Source organism: Panthera leo, chromosome A2, assembly GCF_018350215.1.
Source record: "Panthera leo isolate Ple1 chromosome A2, P.leo_Ple1_pat1.1, whole genome shotgun sequence".
Classification (NCBI taxonomy): Eukaryota; Metazoa; Chordata; class Mammalia; order Carnivora; family Felidae; genus Panthera; species Panthera leo.
In genome coordinates this window covers 32715687-32739025 of record NC_056680.1, presented here as the reverse complement: position 1 = coordinate 32739025, position 23339 = coordinate 32715687, and the positions used below count along the sequence as shown (strand labels likewise).

At 43.9% G+C, this 23339-nt stretch overlaps 1 protein-coding gene across 9 annotated transcripts in view; it reads left to right on the top strand.

Moving 5' to 3' along the window:
- The window catches only part of MAGI1 (membrane associated guanylate kinase, WW and PDZ domain containing 1), a 631452-nt gene that overhangs the window by 443232 nt on the left and 164881 nt on the right, over positions 1-23339 (top strand). The gene's annotated exons all lie outside the window — the stretch shown is intronic.

Below are 23339 nucleotides of genomic sequence, written 5' to 3'. Positions count from 1 at the left end.
CTAACACTGAAGTGCCCTCAACAGCTTGTTTTTATCTTTTCTCTACGTATCTGCCGTCCGTGATGTGCTGTGTCAGTAAGAATTACTACAGGAAGGATGTACTGACTTGAGCATTACCAAAACGTGGGCTTCATTTGTCCTGATGGAAAAAATTTCTCTCACTGGGTCACCTCACACACTTTGACATTTAAATCAGTGACTTAAACAGTTTCTGTCTGGATTAATCACCAAAGCGGTCTTCATCCCAGACTTCCCAAGCACTTGGAGATTTGCTACATGCCTCTCCAGGTCTTTAGGGGGCACCATAATAGGAAACTGTCCCTCATCATGTGGCTTTGTACAAGATAGGTTTCATTTGGTGGCTTTGACTTTATCTTCGTGGTAGTGTTTGTTACAGGGGTCCATCTTTCTGGGTCTGGCAATGTAGGCGTAGGACACAGTTCACATTTCCTTTAATCCCATTAAATTAATTGCAGGTTGCTGGCTCCTTTAGAATCCAAAATGGTCTTTAGAACTTGGTCTAGCAGTTGTAGTCTCTCCTTATTAAAGGATGGAATAAGTGATAGGAGTATATTTTTTATTGCACCATCCTTGTGAACGAACTTGTAATTAAAGAGAGACTGATTTAGTGGCAGTGATGTGTCACTCTCTCTGAAGTAATAGAAAATCACCTTAGGTGGCTCAGTCAGTTGAGTGTCCAACTCTTGATTTTGGCTCATGTCATGATCCCAGGGTCATGGGATCAAGCCCCACATTGGGCTCTGAGCTGATGACAGCCTGGAGCCTACTTGATATTCTTTCCCTCCCTCTCCTTCTGCCCCTCACCCACTTGTGCACGTGGTAGGAATCCCTCCCTCCCTCCCTCTCTCTCCCCCCACCTCAAAAATAAGCAACCGTTTTTAAATAACTGAAAATCAATCTTGAGGGGCGCCTGGGTAGCTCAGTCAGTTAAGCGTCCAACTCTTGATTTTGGCTTAGGTCATGATCTCAGGGTCGCTGGATCGAGCCCCATGTAGGGGTCCACATTGGACATGGAGCCTGCTTACGATTCTCTCCCTCTGTCTCTCTCTCTGCCCCTCCCATGCTTGCACCCGTGTGCACACATGCTCTCTTTCAAAAACCATCAATATTGTTATGTGTTACAGGGAATTCTTTATGTTTTCATCGCAAAGCCCTATTTTTAATGTTATATATGTATGTGTATTTTGTCCAAAAAAATGGGCTTTGAAGTCATATTTGTATTCTTTTTTCTTCAGCTTCGCTGAGGTATAACTGACAAATAAAAATCGTATAGATTTAAGGTATACAAGGTGACGCTTGAATATACATTGAGAAATGACTTCCCCAATCAATTTAATTAATACATTCATGACCTCACACAGTGACTTTTGTTGTGTGGGGAGAATATTCTAAAACAACTGCTCTTTAAGCAAATTTCAAGTATACAATACAGTATTGTTAATTATAGTTGCCATGCTGTACATTAGATTCCCCAGAACTTATTCATTTTATTACAGAAGTTTGTACCCTTTGATCAACATCTCCCATCACTCAGCCCTGTCCTGCTCTCTGGTTCTATGTGGGTGACTCTTTTAGATTCTGTCATATGGAGGAGATCACACAACATTTGTCTTTCTGTATCTGGCTTATTTCATGTAGCATCATGTTCTCCAGGGTCATCTGTGTTGTCACATATGGAAAGTGGAGGATCCTATTAGGGAATATTATTCAGCCATAAAAAGAAGGAAATCCTGCTATATAACTGTATACACACGTGCCACATTTTCTTTGTCAACTCATCTATCTTGGGCACTTGAGTTGTTTCCATATCCTGGCTATTGTGAATAAAACTGCAGGGAACATAGGAGTGCAGATATCTTTTTGAGATAATGATTTCATTTCCTTTGGGTATATACCCAGGAATTGCATTGCTGGAACATTCAGATTTGATTTAAATCTTGGTTCATCACCCATGAGCCCTGTGAACTTAGACAAGAGTCGTAAACTCTCTGAGCCTCCATTTTCTGATCTATAAAAAGGGAAAAGCAATATCTCTCTTTTGTGGGGTTTTGGGGCAGGTTAAAAGAAATATTGAATTAAATCACAGCACCAGACATATACTAAGCAAGAACCATAGGAATATTAGAGATAAATATATTCCAACAGAGACAAAAGGGAAAAAAATTAAAAGTAAATTGAAGTGACATGTAGGTGAATATTTTCCTGTAGATAATTGGTATTTTGAAAAGTGAATGTACTAGAGAATCAGACAGTCACATAGAAATGTCCCTCGAATTTTCAGGTAGGTTTGTTTAAAGTAGGCTGGAAGTTGGCATCAAAAACACTTCTTCATCATGACCCTTGATGATACAAGAAATAGTGGCAAAGAAATGTGTAAAGAATATGTACTCCTGGGGCGCCTGGGGGGCTCAGTTGGTTAAGTGTCCCCACTATTTTGGCTCAGGTCATGATCTTACTGTCCCTGAGATTGAGCCCCGTGTGGGGCTCAGAGCTGACAGGGCAGAGCCTGCTTAGGATTCTCTCTGTCTCCCTCCCTCTCTGCTCTGCTCCGCCTCCCCTTCTCTCCCCCTCTCTCCCAAAATAAATAAACATTTGAAAAAAAGAATATGCAATCCTCTACTTTGGAATAGTAGAGGGTTTTTTTTAAATGTTTATTTATTATTTTGAGAGAGACAGAGACAGAGCACAAGCAGGGGAGGGGTGGAGAGAGAGGGAGACACAGAATCCGAAGCAGGCTCCAGTCTCTGAACTGTCAGCACAGAGCCTGAGGTGGGGCTTGAACTCACAGACTGCTGGATCATGACTTGAGCCAAAGTTTGGCGCTCAACTGACCGAGCCACCCAGACGCCCCAAGGAATACAATTTTTTATAATGATAAGTGACGTAAAAAATATTCCTGGAGGGGCTCCTGGGTGGCTCAGTTGGTTAAATGTCCCACTTCAGCTCAGGTCATGATCTCATGGTCTGTGAGTTTGAGCCCCACATTGGGCTCTCTGCTGTCGGTGTGGAGCCCACTTTGGATCCTCTGTCCGTCTCTCTCTCTGCACCTCCCCGACTCATGCTCTCTCTCTTTCAAAAATAAACAAACATTAAAAAAAAAAAAAAAACCCTTCCTGGTAATTGCCTCAAATGCTCACCTTCTGAAGGAGATATTCTCAAGGAGATATTAAAGTTGGTTCCTTATTTGTGAGTTCACTAAGGAAAGTAAACTCCAAAAAGAGTACTGTTATTTTTATTGTTATATGAATTTTCTTTTAACCCTCATCTATTATGAAAAGCATTTGAGCTATCTGGTGTGTGGTATGTGTATCGTCTGTTCCTTTCAGTTCTTTGAGGAGCGTAAGTAGGACTTGGGACTGAAGTTCCCACTGTTCTTTGCTTCCAAAATTTCACTGTTGTCAGTTTTCTGTCCCTTGTATTAGAGCAAATGTGTGCATTTGGGAGATCGTAGCTCATTACAGTGGAAGGGATTTTAGGTCACATGCAAACCCGGTAACACAGTCCTCTTCAGGAATTACTGGTTAAAATGCATATTCCTAGGCTCCTCCACTGGAAAGCCTATCTGGATATTAGCAGGATGGGATGCTAAATTTGATTTTGTCTAAAGCAAGCACCCCCGTTGAAAATGTATATTGAAGCAAGACTGAACAACCGTTACCTTTGCAGTCAACCCTGTGGAAGCACTGGCTAAACCTTTGTGTTTCTTGAAGTGAAATGTGGTCTTTCTCTAACCACAAGACCTGAATTTGGGGAACTGGCTGAGAGGGAATGGTGGAAGGAGAAAATACAATCAATCACCAGCTTTGGGTGAACTGTGTGTGTTAATTCGGTCTGTCTTATATCTTTGCGTTATGACTGGCTGTATTTTACTTACCGAATGATTCCACTTGTGACCAGTAGTCTGAATGTTAAAGAGGAGAGGCCAGCAAAATGGTTGTCATCTGAGTGGAATGAAAATCAACCAAATAAAAATAAAAACTTTTAGGTACAGGGGCCCTTAGTCCCCCGGTAGGGCTTTGATAGCATCTACGTCTAGTGTTTAGGAAGACATTGTACCCAACATGGGGAACGGTGATAGTTATCCTTCAAGGGTGAGAAAGCGTTTTAGTGCCCTGGACTTCCATGGATCCACAAGACAGTGACAGAAGAGACACTGCGGTCTGGCCAGATCTGGATCAGATGCTGTTTTATTGTTACTAATAGTCTCTTGGGTGAACAGCAGTTTGGCACCAGGTGTGCCCCATTGAAGGTATGCTGTAGAGTGACGTTAATGGTGGATGAGGTTGTGGCTGGGGGACTTGTCTACATGGAGAGCTCACATTAGTTACTGGCTAATTTTAGGGCTCACATTGTGTGTGGTGACTCCCTACCAAAAGGTAACTTAGCAAGGTGATTATGTTATTGAAGGAAAGCCTTCTAGACGTCGGACGATGACAAGAAAATTACCTCATGTTTTGATGGCCCGCTTTTGCCTGGTGTAAAGTTCCAGAAATGCTGTAGTGAGATGGAGAGACGATACTGAAAAAGACCGATATTAATCGATTTACTTCAGTAAATATATCATTACCAAATGGAATATGCACAAGGAAGGGGAGGGATAAGGCTCTGTAAGAGGGTATGACAGCAGCATCTAGCCAAGTGTCTCATTACCTACTGTGTAAGAAATTACCCTCAAAATCACCCCCAAAACTTAGCGATTTAAAACAACAAAGCTGTGTAATCTCACACGTTCAGAGGGTCAGGAAGCCAGGAATGGTATGACTGGGTGGTCGTGGCTCAAGAATTCTCATGAGGATGCAGCCAAGCTATGGGGTGGGGCTGCGGTCATCTGAAAACTTGACTGGGGCTGAAGGATGTTCTTTGAAGATCACTTACATGGCTCTGGGCAGGAGGCTTCAGTTCTGGGCTGTTTGCGACATAAGAGCTGACTTCCCCCGGAGCTAAGAGTAGAAAAGGAAGACAGTATATACACAGCCAAGATGGAGTGATAGTGTCTTATAACCAAACCTTGAAAGTGACACATTCCATCACGTCTCCTACATTCTGGTGGCCGCACACAGAGTGTGTGGGTGTACTGCGGGTAAATACTTAAGAGTCTCAAAACCAGAAAATAGATATTAAGCGTTCTCTCGGAGGTTACCCAGTTTGCGGAGTCTGGGAATTGTTGGCACGCTTTTCTGAGAAGGTGCTGCTCAAGCTGAAATACAAGGATGAATAAGTAGGTAGAGTGCAGGTGATCTGGTAGTGAGCCTTTCCTGGGTAATCAGAGCATGGTATGTTTTGAAACCGTGAATGATGGCCAGCTTGGATAGACCAGAAAGAGCTGGGAATCATTTGCTAAGAGATGGTGCTGAAGAGGTTGGCAGGGACCAGATCGTACATGTCCTTTTAGGTCAAAGTAAGGATTTTGTTCTTTGGAGACGTAAGCTGGTGAAAGACATAATCAGATTTCCTTTTTTTTTTTTTTCCTCCTTTGAAGATCTCTCCGCCTGCTGTGAGCAGAATGGATTATAGGTAGGGAAGCCAGTTCAGAAGCTATTATAGTTGTCCAGGCTAAAGATCGTGGTGAATGAGAACATTGGCAGTATAGTTCATAGTGGATGGACATGAAATATATTTAGGAGGGAGATTTGTCAGAATTTAGAGATGTATTGAAGGAGCTATTCAAGATGATTGCTGAGGTTCTGGCTTCTAGAATGGGATGGAGGGAGGTGACATTCACTAATAGAGTGATCCCTGGAAGAGGACCAGGTGTATAGAATGCATGACAGAAATGACCTTGAACTTAGAGATATCATTGCATGCAGTCAGGAAGTGTGTCAGGTGGTTCAGGTACCGGGACGAGCAGGGAGGTCTTTGCCAAGAAAAATACATTTCCACTCAGACTCCCAAAAGCATGCTGCATTTTTAGAACCATATGACAGGGTTTGTTTTTTGTTTTAATTTACGTGTGAATAGCTAAAGTCTGGCAAAACATGACAGGAAATTCTTGGGGTTCCTCTTTTGATTATCATTCTTGTCTTCTAGAGCAAGTTGTTGAAATCTTTTAAATCCCAGCTTAATTAGTTTTTGAAGCGTGAGGATGTATTGGTTCAGATCTCTATTCCTCCTTCCCACTACCTCAGAAACTAATTCATTAACAGACTCCCACACAATCTCTTTAACACACATACAAACACACATATACTCTTACTTGTCAAAGAATTAAGCACTACATTCCATAAAGCAGTTGAGAGTCTAAGGGGACCAACAGCTGATCACTCTTATATTCCAGACAATAAATATGTTAACTGAACACCTCCTTTGTTCTAGGTTCTGTGCGAGGGCTGCCATATTTTTTAAAATGGCACCTACTCTCACCTGTCAAAGATCTACTGCGTAGCCAGCCCTGTAGGCATGGTTTATAAGCCAGGCAAAGACGTAAGACCTCTCATTCTGTATCTAGTCCCTTGGGTGAAAGGCAAAGGATAGGAGCTATACCCTGCCCCTGAACAGTTTGCACTCCCACCAGGGAGACATGAATGCCACGTCAATAGTAGACAAGATAAGGCCCATAGGTATTCTGAGGAGGATAGAAATACCTAGAGCATAATGTTATCTGTGGTGCTGGGGGCTTTTATCTTGTTTAGTTCATTGCTAATAACCAAGCCATTGGAAGAGCCAACCAGGGGGCAGGCCCTCAGGACACACTTGTTGCAAAAATAAATGAGCACATCACCACTTATTTATTTTTTTTAACTTTTTGTTTGGAAATAATTTAGACTTGGAGAAGAGTTGCAAAAAATAGGATGGGGAATGTTTCCATACATCACCCATCCAGTTTCCACTAATGATATGCCATCTTACGTAATCATGGTACAATGATCCAACCAAGAAATGAACACTGGCACACTACTAAGTAAACTCAGGGCTATTTGGATTTCACCATCTTTTCGCCACTGATGCCTTTCTGTGTTGCAGGATCCAATGTAGGATCCCATGTTGTACTCAGTTGCCATGTCATGTCATGTCATCTCCAGTTTGGGATGGTTCCTAAGTTTCCCTATCTTTTATGAACTTGACACTTTTGAAGAACTGTGGTCAGTTTTTTGTAGAAGGTCCTTCACTTTATGTTTGTCTGATGACTGACGGCTCCTAAAGACGTCGTGAAAGAAAAGCAACTTTTGGTGGGCTTGGTGGAGTGGTGACCCCTGGAGGAGCAGAAGTGAAGAGTTTTCACGCAAGGAGACCTGTGTGCAAACACGTCAGTCCTGAAGCACTTGGGTGTGGTCCTGGTTCTTTGCATGTGCAAGTGATGAATAGCCATAGCTGACTGCTAAGAGTTGTCATCATTCCTTGTCAGCTGCCCTGCTGCTTTGGGTCTTGCCTTTTTCCCATTAGCAAGATGGTCTTCTTGTTTTGGGTCCAACCCCAGCCTCCATATGCTTGGTCTTCAGCTTCCTGGGTATCAGACTTGATGTGCCCCATGGCGTCCTTTTATCGGACTATACGTCCTTCTCTAGTTTGGAGACATAGGGTCTTATATTTATTTTAATTTGCTTACTTCAGCTTTTCTATTTGCTAATATTTAACCAGAACTACATGTCAGACTCTAGACCATGCTTGTTCAATGGGAAGGGATATCATCCCAAAGGGGCAAACAGTGCTTCTTGGCGGAGGGTGGATCTTAACTCTTTATAGGTATTGCAGGCATACCCCTACTTTATACATAAACAGACATACAGCATACCAGTGGTATTTAAATTTTAATGGAAGAGGGAGTTGATTGAGGGAGAAAAAATCTTAAAAAAAAAAAAAGCTCATTGGTGGGAGTAACAATGAAAAAAAGTTGAGAAACACTGATCTAGGCCAAATGATTTTCCTATATTATCTCATTTAATTTATTTCCCCTATCTTATTGTCCCCATTAAAGAATACAAATGAGTTAACCACGAAATTAGTGGGATTGAGTAACTTGCCCAAAGTCACAGCGAGGACTAGGGATATGCACCCAAGATGGGTAAATTCCAAAGTCCCAGATCCAGTGAACATCCCTGTCACTGTGTAGCCTTATATTAAAAATCAATTAGAAAGTCAATAGAAAAAAATACATAGCCTATCCTAAAACCAAGGAGAACTTTTCTAGGCTTATTCATTCATTGGAATGTCTTGATTTGATATCCCATTATTAGGGTTAATAATTGTGGATCAGCTCTGAACACATTTGTAATACTGAACGTTAGGATCCTAGTCAGGTATGGGTATATAATCACATGAACACAGGGCCTTTTGTCTGTTTACCTATGCATCTCCAGGGCCCAGAATACTGAACACAACACATAGGGAGCACTCTAAAAGTATGTGTTGAATGAATAAAAGAGAAAAGGATGTTATATTTTAAGAAAAAGATTTCAAAGCCCAAATGAATTAATTCTGTTTGATGTTAGAGCCATGATGTTTGCACTTAAAAAAAAAAAAAAAAGAAAAGAAAAACACCGACCACATACAACGTAGGACAAGGCTCATACCTACCACAGAGAAAATGAGTTCTGGGTGGCCAGTTGAGTTTGATGTAGGAATAGCCTCTAGCAACTCAAACCCCAAACGTATGACTTAATATTGTTATAGGAGGCATAGCTGATAGATTAAATCAGACTTATTTTTTCCATGCATTTTGAGGGGCATGGGGAAAAAAAACAGCTAGTATTATTGTTTGAGATGTAATGGTGATAATGCAATTGAGTGAAAGATAATGTAGGTGCCTCTTTTTTCTTTTCTTTTCCAATAGAGGAACAAGAACTGCTGTTTTATGTCTGAGGTGGGGGCTAAACCTACCTGAGATGTATTACTGTACCGTGTAGATAAGCAAAAACCCCAAGTTGTACAAAGATGTAGTTTCCTGTCCCTAAGAAATTTCACATTTGCCATGTGTGAACAGGAATTGGTCAGCATATTACACAAAATCTCTTAATTCATCTCCTAATCCTTACCAATCCCTAACAGGTACATCTGGTTGAGATATGTTGAAAGTTTAAGAGTGGCTACAGAATTAGTTAAGATTTGCCAAACTACCTCTACAGGCAAATGCAAACTTTGGTTTTCACAGGACCTTCCCAAAGTAAGCAATTCAGAGGATCAGGGCCCAAGAAAGGCTAGATTGGCCCGAAAGAAGCCCATTTTCATATATACGAGTGGAGATAGACAAAAGAATGGTGACATCACCATGTCCTCATTTTCTTGTTCCCAGTGGCATTTACTGGCAGCATTGAGAGGGCTTCTAAGAAAATCCACCACGGGTGCACAGGAAATGAGAAGTTGTGTATGTAGCTCAGAATCGGAGCATGGTTAGGAATTTTGCTGGCTGCTTCAAAGGATAAGCCACTTTTCCACCCCCATGTTAGAGGCAAGCTTCTTTTGGATGTGGGTTCAAATATTTCTTTCTGTAAATCACATTTTTTAGAGTCGTATAAAGTGGGGTTTTTTTTTGTTTGTTTCCCTTTGCTTTTAATTCTTCTTTTCCCATCCCCTTTGAAGCTTATAAAACTTGGCATAGTTAAATGGTAATGTTGGGAAATAGGGACACACACACACACACACACACACACACACACTCCAAGCCCTATTACCTGTGCAAGCACTACTCCAGCCTTCTTCATGGAGAGCTGGGTGCTTCATGGCTCTTCGCGACAGACTTTCTGCCTTCTAACACTCAGCCTTTGAGAACTCTCTCAGCAGAAACACTGTGTACTACAGACATTCCATTCCACACACTGAATGACCTAATATAATTATTCAGAATTGAAAATCACTTTCACTTCAACAGGAGTATTTCAGCCACCCCCGCCACTCCCACCTTTTTGGAGTTACTAATTTAGACATTCCTTTTCAGCATCTTATCAGAATCAGGCTTATCTAGTCCTCAGATGAGCTCTGCATAAGGAAATTGTACCAGTTTAGCTTTGGGGAAGCGCTCATGTCAAATACTCCCCACCCCGCCCTGTGGCTGCTTTGAAAAGAGGGGGGAAAAAGACACTCATGTAAATGTGATGTTACTTGCTCATTTGGTTAATGCATTTCCACACCCTTGAGGTCTGCTTCAGACCTACGTTGTGGATTTTATTGTCCCCTGCTTCTATGATTCATATAGAAAAATCCTTTTGATATTATGTAAAGTGTATCATATAATTGCTTTTTGGCTTCTTCTCTGGAGGATGATTTGCTGTCCCAGGCAGTGATGTGAGCCTGCTGGGGGCCAATCCCAATGTAGTACAATTGATTACTTTTCATGAATGCCCCACTCACTCATTATTGCCATGATCCACCTGAAATTAGAAATAAAATTCTATATGAACTAAAAGCAAGTGCTGGCCTGAGGTGACAGATTCAAAGGAGGCGCTACAGGATTTTTTTTTTTTTTCTTTTTGGACAAGGGAGTCCCAATTTTTTTTAGGTTTCATCCTTGCCAGATAAAAGGTGAAATAACTTCTAAAATTCAAAAAGCGTGCCCTCTTGGCTTTAAAAGTTTACAAAAGGCAGTATGGGGAGACCAAGATCTAGGACTTTGACCTTGGACTGACTTGGGACATTGCCCCAGGCACTTCTTAGCTGAGTGATTGTCGCTGTTGCTTAACGTGTCTGAGCTGGGTCTTTCTTATCTTTCAAAGAGAAGACACAGAGTTACCCTTTTCTAGGGTTGCGTGAGGGTGCCATGCATCGGCTTTGGGGCTGGAGGGTAGGGTCAGGATAGATTTTTGAAGGCGCCTTGAAGGCTAAGCCAAGGTGGTTAGCTTTTATTCCATGGATTGGCGCTCACATAGGTTTCCAGAGGAGTGCGGATGTGACTGGATTTGTATTAATGCAAGTGGAGATCGTGGACTGAATACCGGCACAGCGCTTTTGAAAGGATGTACACCTGTAGAGTATATTTTGGCGCCTAATAATCACTTAGTAGAGTGGCAGGCGCTATTTAATAACTTACGGTGAGTAATAGAATTCTGATGGTGATGGGCATGATGATGGAAGGTGCCGCTTTACTCCTGCTATAGATTTTAATGTAAATCCGACGCCCCTCTCGGACCTGCGTCCCCCCCATCCTTTGCCAAGGTTGCAGCAACTCCTGGTGGGTCCCTATTGCCCTGGCTACCCTGGGCCTGGACCACGTGACCCCTCCCCCCCACCTCCCCCGCGCTGGGTGCCCTGAAAGCCGCGTTTATCACCCCACCCCCCCACCCCGCCTAAGCCCCGGCGGACCCAGCCGCGGCCCCCGAGAGTGAATAGCGCGCGCTGACGCCGCCGCCGCCCCAGGGAGCGGGCTGGGGACGCTGAGCAGCGCCTCCGCTGCCGGCCCCATAAAAGGAGCAGCTGCCGCCGGGCGGCTCAGACGCGCGCGGGGATGAGGCGGGCGGCGGCCGAGCGCGCGCCTGGGCGCCGCCAGTGACCGAGGCGGACCTCGGGGCCGCTCGGGGCCCGCAGGTAACCGCGCGCCGGCCGGCCGGCGGGCGGGTTTCGTCCTTGGGCTTGGAAGTGACAGCGGCAGCAGGGGAGGGGCGGGGGTCAGGGAGGAAGGAAGGAGGCAGGGCGGCGGTGGGGAAGGGGGAAGCGGGGACGACGGAGAAAAAGGAGGAGAGGGAAGGAGAGGGAGGGAGGAGCCGCGCCGGGGAGCGGCTGGAACGCGCTGCACTTGCCGCCGGCCCTAGCGTTCAAGTTCCCCACCTCCGACCTCTCCCTGCGGGCGCCGGCCGCGGCCCCCCGGAAGGGCTCCCGCGCCGCGCGCCCGCGGATGCTCCAGCCAGCCATGTTTTCCGGGCCAGCATCTCGGCCCGCACGGCTGGGCTGCGAGGCCGGCGCGCGGGGACCGTGTCGGCCGGCGCGCGGGGGCAGGTGGCGGCCGACCCGGCGGCCGGGCTCCACCTGGCTCGCGCCGCTGGAGGGCGGGGGTCCGCGGGAGGATGCCGCGCTTAGCCTCCAGGGGCTTCGGAGCCAGGGTCCCTTCCCCCTCGCTGCCTCCATTCCCGCCGTCCCCACTCCACTGGCCTGCTGCCACTTAATGAACTGTTGGCTCCCCCCCGCCACCCCCAGCCCTGCCGTAGCCTGGGCTTTGAGCTGCTTGAACAGTGTTGTTTGTGTAAAACTGGGCTCAGCTGGAGAACGTGGAGAAGGACGGAAAAGGAGGAGGCCCTTTTGTGTAGAGGCCCATTGGAGAGCCGTCTTTCTCCCCCCACCCTCCAGCCTGTGGAGGTCCCCAACCCAGAGAACAGGATGGTAGGGCACCCCACATCTCCTGGGCTCGCAGGCTGTCAGCCCTCGCCGCCCCTCCCCTACTGGGGTTCCTCATCTCTGAGCAAAAGGTTGCTTGGAGGCCAGGAAGGCTCCATTTCACCTGGGATGCCCCCCAAATACCCGGTGCTCTAGTTTTCATGGCTTCCCTGCCCGCTCACAGGAAATGCAACTCTTGGCAGTCATGCCTTTCTGCCATGAGCAGTGTCTTACGACAGGCCCCAGCGGACCTACATCACTGGGCCCTGCGGGTTGCAGTCTGGGTTGGGGGGTTGTTTGAGACTTTGCCTAAGAAGCTCTTGAATAAGAGTTTGGAAATTCCTCGGTTACTGCACTTACTCCTCCGTTGAGCATTGTCCTTAATTTTCTCCTGATAATGAAGCTCCACAGTTGGCTTTTTCTACACTTTGTGGTGTGTTTCACCCTGAGGCTCTGCCCTGAGTTGGTCTTGTCAAAGGAATAGAATGTTAGGTGAAGACAGCCCTATTATAGAATGAGGATAGCAGTGAGCTGTAAGGGTGCCTAAGCATGACCAGATTGCTTATTCGCGGCTCCCATAGAGTGTGTTCTTCAGTAGGTACAGCCACCAAGAGTCCCCATTTAACAAATAAACTGAAGCATGGGGAGACGAACTTGTCCAGTGTCCACAGCAACCCCAACGCTATGCTGGGGTGTGATTCTCAGCAGTCTCCCTCTAGAGCTGCTCTTAACACCACCTCTTGGCAGAAGGTGGGCAGTAAAACTTCTCCATGACATCATTCTGGAGCACCATGCGGTAGATTAAAACAAACAAAACAAAACAAAACAAAACAAAACACCACTAACTGTGGAGTCAGATTTAGGTCGAATCTTGGATCCAGCATGTACAGCTGTGAGTTAGCCTGTATAAATCCTATATGGTATGTTGCATAGTAATGAAGATAAAATGCCTAGCGCATAATTTGTAAACAGCTCTTAGTAGATGTATTTTGGAGTTGTGAGAGCACAGTGTCATGGCCAGTCACAGATGTTAAAACAGAGGCTGCCTGCATTCTTGTTCAACTTTAGCCCTGCGGGGTTGCATGAAGTTGACAAAATACTTGAACCTCTACAAGCCTCAGTTTTCACATCTGTTAACTGGGTTCTGCAACCAAATGAGAAGATGTACTTAAAATAGCACACAGCCTGGCACACATTAGTGTTCACCAAGTGTTGCTCTGGAGGTTAGTTCTTTGTAATTCGATATAGGCTTCTGTATTAGGTCCTTTTTATTTTGTATTATCTGTATTAGTATGGTTCAGCATAATTCCTTGGACTGCAGTGCATCATAGGTCGACGAATATTAGCTTCAAGAATTTGCTTATACACCTGCAGTCATGTTCATGTGTGTATGTGGGTGCTTATGTGACTCCCCCCACGCACACACACACACACACACACACACAGCACATACCATCTACATTTGAAATAAGAATTCAGTGGATTCTTGTTTGTTCAGTAAGATTTCTGTTTCTCTTGGCAGAGCAATCACTCTGACTTTTAAGGGCTAGGGAAACTTCAAATTTAATTTTAAAGCTGTCTGAAAACCAGCTGGAAGAATTAGCACTACCCCTAACAGTTGCAACAGGAATAAAATGAATTGACTGTGACATTTACTTTCTTCATAGGCTCTCGAGAGCTGTAGCATATTTTGCTAAACTGTTATGAACAATCGGCTGGAGTCTTAACTTAGTTAAACAAGTACAAAATGAATATCTTCTCCAGTGTGGTTTTATAGATGTTGGTAAGTGGAAAGAAATCATTGGATGAAACATTTTTCAAAATACAGTGTTGACGTGGAATTAACATGTTTCAAACAGCTGTTTAGAGTTGGGCCAAAATACTGGTTTACAAATGAAAAGGATTCTGTAAGACCAATGTTTGTAAAAAAAAGAATGTGTTAACTGGAAAACTACCTAAATGGCCAGTTAAAGAAATTGTAGCATATATTTACAATAGGGTGGAAGTACGGTTCCTGAAATAATAAGAGGGTGTTTATATGCTGATATGCATGGAGATATCAACTCCAAGAAGGCAAGAACTTTTTAAAAATTAATTTATTTATTTAGAGAGAGAGAACGCAAGCCAGGGAGGGGCAAAGAGAGAGGGAGAGAGAATTCCAAGCAGGGTCTGTGCTCTCAGTGCAGAGTCCACTGTGGGACTCGAACCCACGAACCCTGAGATCATGATCTCTAAGCCAGAATCAAGAGTGGGACCTTTAACTTAGCCACTCTGGTGCCCCAGAGCTTTGTTTTAATCATCTCTTTAGCACTTCCTAGAACAGTCCTTGCTACATATTAGTTGCTCAAATAATTGCACGAACGAGTGAATATTGTTTAGTAAGACAAATGTATTGAACAGTATCTATAATTCATTGCCATGCATGTTTTTAAATGAGTATGTGTATGTGCATGTGTGTAGAAGACAGCAGCTATCTTGGAGAGGAATTGTAGCGTGGGGGGGTAGGAGGGGGTTTGCGGTTGGTTGGTTGGTTGGTTGATTTTTTTTGTACCATAACCCATTATGTGCATATATTAATTAAAAGCAAAAAGGTTTAGGGGCACCTGGGTGGCTCAGTCAGTTAAGTGTCCGACTTTGGCTCAGGTCATGATCTTACGGTCCGTGAGTTCAAGCCCCGCGTCGGGCTCTGTGCTGACAGCTCAGAGCCTGGGGCCTGCTTCAGATTCTGTGTCTCCTTCTTTCTCTGACCCTCCCCCGGTTCATGCTCTGTCTCTCTCTGTCTCAAAAATAAATAAACATTAAAAAAAATAATAAAATAAAAGCAAAAAGTTTTAGAAAACCTGATTCCCCTGAAATTGGATTGGATTTTTATGATATTTAGCCTCCCCATCACCCTTTATTACAGGCTGTTGAATTTGTCGTGTTAAATTAAAATGCCTGCAACGCTTTGGTAGGGTGATGAGCATAGATTTGTTTCGGAGGGGAGGAGATGTCAAGAGGTGCAATTGGTGGGTGATAAGTGGTGCATGGACCTGCCTGTGAGATTGCTCTTTAGGAAGACCCTATTCTTGTCCATTGGAGCAGGTTTCACGGACCTCCCACGCCTCCTACAGAGTATGGTCCCTCTCAGGAACTCCATAGGTATTTTGAAATGAATGGATGGCTAGAGTATGAGTCATCCAAGAATGTATAACTTTGTAGCAATAAGGGCATATCTCAAAGTAAGCAGTTTTTGCTTTGAGATGCATACTTCCTAATCTCTGAGAAGCATTTTACCTGCCCTTCCAGAATTCTGACCTCCTGTGTAGGTAGGTCCATTAGGGAGGTGGTCTCCAAAGTGCAAGACGGTATATGAGAATACAGGAAGAAGCTGCCAGGAATTCTCTGTTGCTTCATTTTGAACATGTTACCTTTTTAATATCATATATACCCCAAATGTTAATAGTACATGGTATTTGCTTTGTCTTTTGTTTGTTTGTGTTTGTTTATTTTGGCCGAACCGCTGAAAGTTAGTTACCCACTTTATGCCACTTTAACTTTGCCCATGTTTTCCTTTAAGTTGTAAGTTTCTTGCAAGTTAACTATATTCTGGGGGTAGGTGTTACACTTTTTTTTTTTTTAGTGGATTTTTAAAGAGTGATAGAGTTAGAGTTTGTAAGAACTATGGATTTAAAACTTGTGTCTAGAATTTTTAGTGTGTGTCCATTTCTAAGATCTGGGTCTCACTTTCCATCATTCTTGACCATCTTTGGGAATTGAAATTAATGCACGAGTTCCTGCTGCAGCCCTCCAAAAGGACACACCGACTCTTAGGTCCTGGAAGAGATTGATATAGAAGACAGAGCTAGTGAAGACGTTCACCACATGTTCACATGTGTGTGGCAGTTTGTAACTTTGAAGTCACACTTACATGTGCTACATAACTCCCAAAATAACCTCATCAGGTTTGCATTATGATTGTTATCAGAGATAACACTAATCACACTTTTTTTCCTTGGTATTTCTGACACCATATATATTGCTTGACATTCTGGAGCCGGCCTGCTGCTATCAGTTTGGCCTTGGTGATGGATCAGGACAAGACCACTTGTAATCATGTCTCAGTGCAGACAAAAGCATGAACATTGTCCAGACCACAGAAATGACCCAGTACCCTCCCCTCCTTACATGACTGACTGGTGTCGCTTCATTCCTTCCATTACAGTTGTAGCATTGCCTTGTACCTCCTGCGTTTGAATTAAGAATTATTAGGATCTGCAGGGATGCCTGGGTGGCTCAGTGGGTTAAGTGTCCGACTTCGGCTCAGGTCATGATCTCACAGTTTGTGGGTTCAAGCCTTGCGCTGTGCTCTGTGCTGACAGCGCAGAGCCTGGAACCTGGTTCAGGTTCTGTCTCTGTGTGTGTCTCTCTCTGCCCCTCTCCTGCTCAGACTCTGCCTCCCTCTCTCTCTCAAAAATAATAAGTGTTAAAAAAGTCCTTAAAAAGAATTATTAAGATATGCAAGCATAGAACTACGACCACTTCCTAAGAGCATCCAGTCCAGAAGGAAGCCCTGCTGTCTTGAACCCTCCCTTAAATTACCCTAAGTCACCTGACAGATGCCCAATTCCTGTAACAGCTCTTTGCAATACCCTCTTACTGAGCCACTCCAGAGTTCCCCATGGCGTACCTTCTCCCGTTGTGATGATTAATACACCAGCTCGTTCAATTACAAGTATGTTCCTGGTGGTTTCTGAAGCATTTTATATTTAGTTGCTTACAAACAGAAGAATGTTTCAGCAGTATTTGAATAATATTTTAAAGCATATGCAGCATTTTGTCTTTAAAAAAGAGATTACTTGGGGCGCCTGGGTGGCTCAGTTGGTTAAGTGTCTGACTTCTGCTCCGGTCATTATCTCACAGTTCATGGGTTTGAGTCTCACATTGGGCTCTGTGCTCACAGCTCACAGCCTGGAGCCTGCTTCGGATTCTGTGTCTCTCTCTCTCTCTGTCCCTTCCCTGCTGATACCCTATCTCTCTCTCTCTCTCTCTCTCTCTCTCTCTCTCTCTCTCTCTGTCTCTCAAAATAAATAAACATTACAAAAATTTTAAAATAGATATTACTCATTATAGAGAATCTGAAAAGTACAAAAAGGTATGAAGAATAAAAGAATAAAACGGGAGAAGGTATGCCATGGGGAACTCTGGAGTGGCTCAGTAAGAGGGTATTGCAAGGAGCTGTTACAGGAGTTGGGCACGTGTCAGGTGACCTCAGGTGATTTGAGGGAGGGTTCAAGAAAGCGGGGCTTCCTTCTGGACTGGAGGCTGTTATTAATTCAGTAGTCCAGAAATCATCACTGTGAGCATTCTATATTTTCTTTATATATCTATATGTACATCCACTTCTGTAGCCTTCTTTCCGTGTGCCTACATACATTCTCTTATACAGACACACGCACGTCAAAGATAATTGGGGCAATCTTGTTTAGCTAGTTTTGTATCCTGCTTTTTTCATTTACCATATCATCATGAACATGTCAATATATAAACCTGATTTTCCGCAAATACATATTTTTACTGTTACGTAATACCTTGTTATATGAGAGTAGAAAATTGCTTGTGAATCATCCTGTGTAAAAGTATCAGTTTTTCCTTTTTTAGGGAGCTTTGATAAACATCTTCATTCATGTTTTAATGTGTGTTCAGACTTCTGCTTATTTCTTTAGTTTTCCCTAGAAGAGTACATACTTTAAAAAAGTTCTTTATATGTTTGGCCTAATTATTTCTCCAAAACACTGTTGGTACTAATGCGGAGATTTGGTAACAGTTGGGCACCAGGGCATGCCGCCCGGTAGGGAGCCCTGATGTCCACCCCACGCTGCTTTGCCCTGAACATCTTTCCTCCTTCCCTTTCATGGCGGCCTGCTGGTTACATTTCACCAGCGTGGCCGCATTTGCTGTCCCCATGTGGGAGAAGGGAGAGGGGAAGTCCCCAGTGAAGCAGCAATTACCGTGCATTGATGCCCCCCATTCTTCTAAAGCCTCTTCCTCAGCATGGGCAGAGTCTTGACCTTTTCCTCAGCCCCTAACAGGCAGCTTTGTAAAATGTGCCGTCCTGTAAATATGCATTGCCTAAGTAGATGATAATCCTGTTTCAGACTTAAAGCAACTTGCCCATTTAAAACCTGCTTTAAATCAAATACAGCTCTCTCCCCAAAACAAATATAAAAAATGTACAACCCTTATTAGTTTTTGTTTTTGTTTTTACTTATTTTCATCCTGTCATCCTGCAAATAGTTCTCGAGGGCATCCCTTTTGCCAGGGACTCTTATGGGCACTGGGCATGTAGCAGTGACCTGCACCAGCCTTACATTATGGATTGTGGGTATGAGGAAAAATAAGTAAGATGCCAGAGAATGATACCTGCTTTGATGAGAAATACTAAAGCAGGGTGAGGAGACAGAGAGTAAAGGGGTTTGTGGTTATTTTGGATAGAATGGTTCAGGGAGGCAAATAACATTAGGGAGAAGTCTCTCTCCTGTTTATTGGTTGTGATTGTTGATCCAGTACATTCATCATAGCGTCGATGTTCCTGAACATCTAACTACCTGTTGTCACTATGTGTGGTTTGAGATGCTTCCTTTGAGCCTGTCTTGGTGACAGGCATTTTCCATGTGTTACTTACCCTAATATTCCCACCGCTCCTGGGAGAGAGCTGTTACGCCTTTGCTGTGGAAGTAAGCGTATGGGAGGTGAGAGAGGTTAAGTTACTGGACTAAGTTCACACAGATCCTCAGTAGCAGAGCTGATCCCCAACTCCAGACTTTGTCTAAAGCCCCTCGGCACCCATCACTGGCCAAGACTAAGAAGTCTAGAGTTAGGCCTTCCTTAGGTTCCTTAGGTTAAGAAGGTGAAGGCACTTGTGATCAAAACTACTGGTGAAAGGTTAATTAGAAACCATTGGTATGTCAACTATTTATATTGATGACAGACTGCTTTTGTTTCCAGAAAGTGGGTGCAGGCATGGGGTGGGGAGGGGGTGCTCTCTTCACATGCTAACTAGTTGCACACAGTCGCCAAAGTGCAAAGGAAGCCAGCTCCCTTTGTGTCTAGGAATAGCATGGAAAGGTTTGCTCTGCTTTTGATCTGAGTGGTGCTGTAGTGAGTTATTTAACATATGTTTCCTGACACCCCCGCTATTGAGCACATATGCTTTGGCCCAGGATCACAAATGTGGATACAGGTTAAAAGGACACAGGCGTCTTTTTGTTGGTGGTGTTCTTGTTCCCTAGAGAATGGGGGTATCCATTTCAGCTGCCCCCCCTGGCAATATTGTGGGAAGAAAGTTTTCTGTCTGACGGTAGTTAGTATGTGTGTCTTGTTTCGTAAAAGAAAAATATCGAGGAGCAAATGGAGAGAAAGTGGCTGCTCTGGGTCTGACTACTGCCCTTCACATCCATCTGGTTCCGCCATGAATCTTGCTTTACGGGCCTTAGATGATCATGCAGCATCTAGTGGATCTTACCAATTGAAAGGAATTACCAGGAGGCTGTTGTTAATTTTTCAGCTCAATTACGTGCTTCTTTTGATAGCTCTAATACTTTATTTTCCGGATTTCTAAGAGCTATGGTGGTATCACAGTTAAACCCAGCCTAACTTGTGTGTACTGAGTATGCCTTCAGAGGATTGCTGGATGTGTGTGTTTCTTTCAGAAAACATAACACACTAGACAAATATTTTTAGTGGAGAGAGACAAAAAGATAGGGGTGTTTTACCGCTACACTGAAAGTGTGGTGGGTACTTTGAGTCTGGCCAAGGAATTTCACATTGAGTCTGTCCTAGTTAAAGCAGTATTCTTAGCTGAGGCAGTCTGTTGGCTATACTGAGAATGTGGAGGTCTTGAGGCTGTCGCTTTCTTGATTTCCATAATTCTGACTTCTGATTTCATCCTTGGAACTACAGTTCCAACCTGTAGGTTAAGGGAAGATGGCAGAGGGAGAGAAGAGTTGTGATCGCATTTGAAAGAGAAGTAACTTCATTCTTTCTTGAAATGTTTACTTTTCAAGAGTTTTGGGGAGCACGTGGAATCCTAATTTGAGTGTTAGTTTAACAGGGATTGTTTCTTTTGCATTCACTTAATAATAGAGTGATGCTCCGATGCAAGGTGAAATGTTGGAAGGTTATTTTGGAAATACTTAAATCGGATAGTGTCCTCTTGATTTTTGCTTTTATTAACAAGGTACATTCAGGTCCTGGAAACTTTGGTTCAGAAAACATCTCTCTTCTCTATACCTCTTTTATTCCTTTCTCTTTCCCGTAATTGAATGTTAAGCTATGAGGAGGAGGCAGATAAAGTTAGAAAGGCAGATAAGTTACAGTTCTTGAGTAAGGACTTTGGAGCAAGGGGGAAAGAAATGAACTAATAATAGTAATCTAATGTGGCAAGTGTCATGAAATACCGTAAATCATGGGGGAAGTGCAGGGGGAACACTGTGAAGGGTGAGGTTGTTTCTGCCTGTGAGTGTTTGGAATGGCTACCGCAAGGAAATGGGCCTTGCAGTATCGATAGGAGTTTGCTAGGCAGAGAAAGGAGGCAGGATCTCCTAGGCACAAGTAATATGAGCAAAGGCACGGTGACATAAATGCACATGGTCTATTCATAGACAGTATATAGTGGAGTGCATCTCGGATATCATGGAACGAATAGGAGATGATGGCAGATGAGGTTAGAGAAAGGTTGGCATATACTGTGAAGGGTCTGAGTGTGGCAAACTTGTGCTGATTTGCAGTAACACCGTGTTTGACTTAGAGCTCTTTCCATTACCATAGTCAGAGTCTGAACTCAAAACTGCCTCCAACAGAAAAGAGAATTTACTGGTTTATCACATGAAGAAGTCCAAAGATCGCCCGGCATGGCTGGATCCAGGTACCCAAAGGTTGTTGTGAATCTGTCCCTGCATCTCTTCTCTGCCCTCTACACTGTTGGTTTTATCTGCTTGCTCAACTCTGGTGGGCATGGGATTCTTCCTAGCAGCTGTAGACCCCCATCATCGCAGGTCAGCAACCTCCATGAAAAGTGATCTTTTTTTCCTTCCTTTTCTCAAAAAAATTTTTTTAATGTTTGTTTATTTTTGAGAGACAGAGTACAAGTGGGGGGAGGGGCACAGAGAGAGAAGGAGACAGAGAGTCTGAAGCAGGCTCCAGGCTCTGAGCTGTCAGCACAGAGCCTGATGTGGGTCCCAGACTCATGAACCGTGAGATCGTGACCTGAGCCAAAGTCAGACGCTTAACCAACCGAGCCACCCAGGCGCTCCTGATCTTTTTTTCCTTAATGGTAATAACCACAGTCCTGAGATGGAGTCCAGTTTGGATGAACCTAGGGCATATGACCATCCCGGAACACTTTGGCTAGAGAGTAACCAGACCATGCTAATGAGCTAGGTCAGGGTCACAGGCTGACCCATGTTGCCACAAAATGAGGAATGGAGACTAGACCAACCAAAACAGCATATTTCCAGTATAAATTCCACCCGGGGGCGCCTTGGTGGCTCAGTCGGTTAAGCGTCCGACTTCAGCTCAGGTCACGATCTCACGGTCCCTGAGTTCGAGCCCCGTGTCAGGCTCTGGGCTGATGGCTCAGAGCCTGGAGCCTGTTTCCGATTCTGTGTCTCCCTCTCTCTCTGCCCCTCCCCTGTTCATGCTCTGTCTCTCTCTGTCTCAAAAATAAATAAACATTAAAAAAAAATTTAAAAAAAATAAATTCCACCCTACGCTATTAAAAGGAGTAACACTTTCATTTTACATTCATAACTATGGTTAAGGGGGCTGGCCAGTAGGCTCATCAGCAGTTTTGTAAATACTCCTAGGAAGGATAAGTTGTAGTAGTATTTTCAGGGCTTTTATTTGTTTGTTTGTTTGTTTTAAGTTTATTTATTTTGAGAGAGAGCGAGTATGGGGGAGGGGCAGAGAGAGCGGGAAGAGAGAATCCCAACATGGTGCTCCATCTCATGACCTGTGAGATCATGATCCGAACCAAAATCAAGGGTCAGATGCTTAACCGATTGCACCACCCAGGTGCCCCTTAAAAAATATTTTAATAGCATAAGACTCTTTCCCACTTCTGTAGTATACAAGGTTCCTGAGAACATCTTATGGAGAAAGCACTAGAAACTAAAAACCTACAGTGTGCCCACAGTTACTATACAAAGATGAATCCTGGCTTCACGGGGCTTAGAACTTGGTAGGGGAGACAAGAGGAGAACAAAAATAATGATATCTAACAAAGAAAGAAGGATGTATCCACACCAGATCAACAATATATATGGAAAAACCTGGAAAGAATACAGTCCGTTCATCCATCACAGTTGTGTGAGATCTTGGACTGAGGAGGAGCTGGGGCCTGAATCGGCTGTCTTCATTGGTTTCCAGTTTCCACGTGCCCCTCTTGGTGTGAGCATCTCACCACGTGGGTGTGATTCCAGTGCTCGTTATGTATTTTTTAAAAATTCAACATGGTCCTTGAATCCAAGCCAGCTTCCTCAGCTGCTGTTTAACCAGAGAAGCAGCAATCAAGGGCGATTTTGACTACAAGCTGTCAAGAAAAAAATACCGAGGTGTCATAATGAAGATAGAGATTACCTAACTGATCTCTATTTTAAGAAATATTAATTTGCACTTTGCCAAATACAGGCCTCAGCCGTTTTTCTTTGAATCATCCCTTGCAGGCAAGTGTATGAAATCGCATTCGGCTGAATGAATGATGGTATTTGAACGTCATTGATTGTTTCACTCCATTGAAAGAGAAAGACACCCAACATTTGGCTTACCTTCTGGATTGAAGAGATTACCGTGTTCATTGTTTTCCTGGTGTGAAGCATACCTGCGTATGATAGAAATACAGTTGAGGTGTTAATACATCCTTCTGGTGTTGCAGTGTTGTGTGCCTTTTTCCTTTGGATATCAGCTTCAGGATAGGTAGTGGTAGCATGACTCCGTATAGCTTCCTTCCTGCTCTCCCTGTTGCTGCCTACAGCACACAGACTGCACTCAGGAGCTTATTTCAGAGCCACAAGAGACACTGCATCTCATCTAGTTCACCTGCCTTC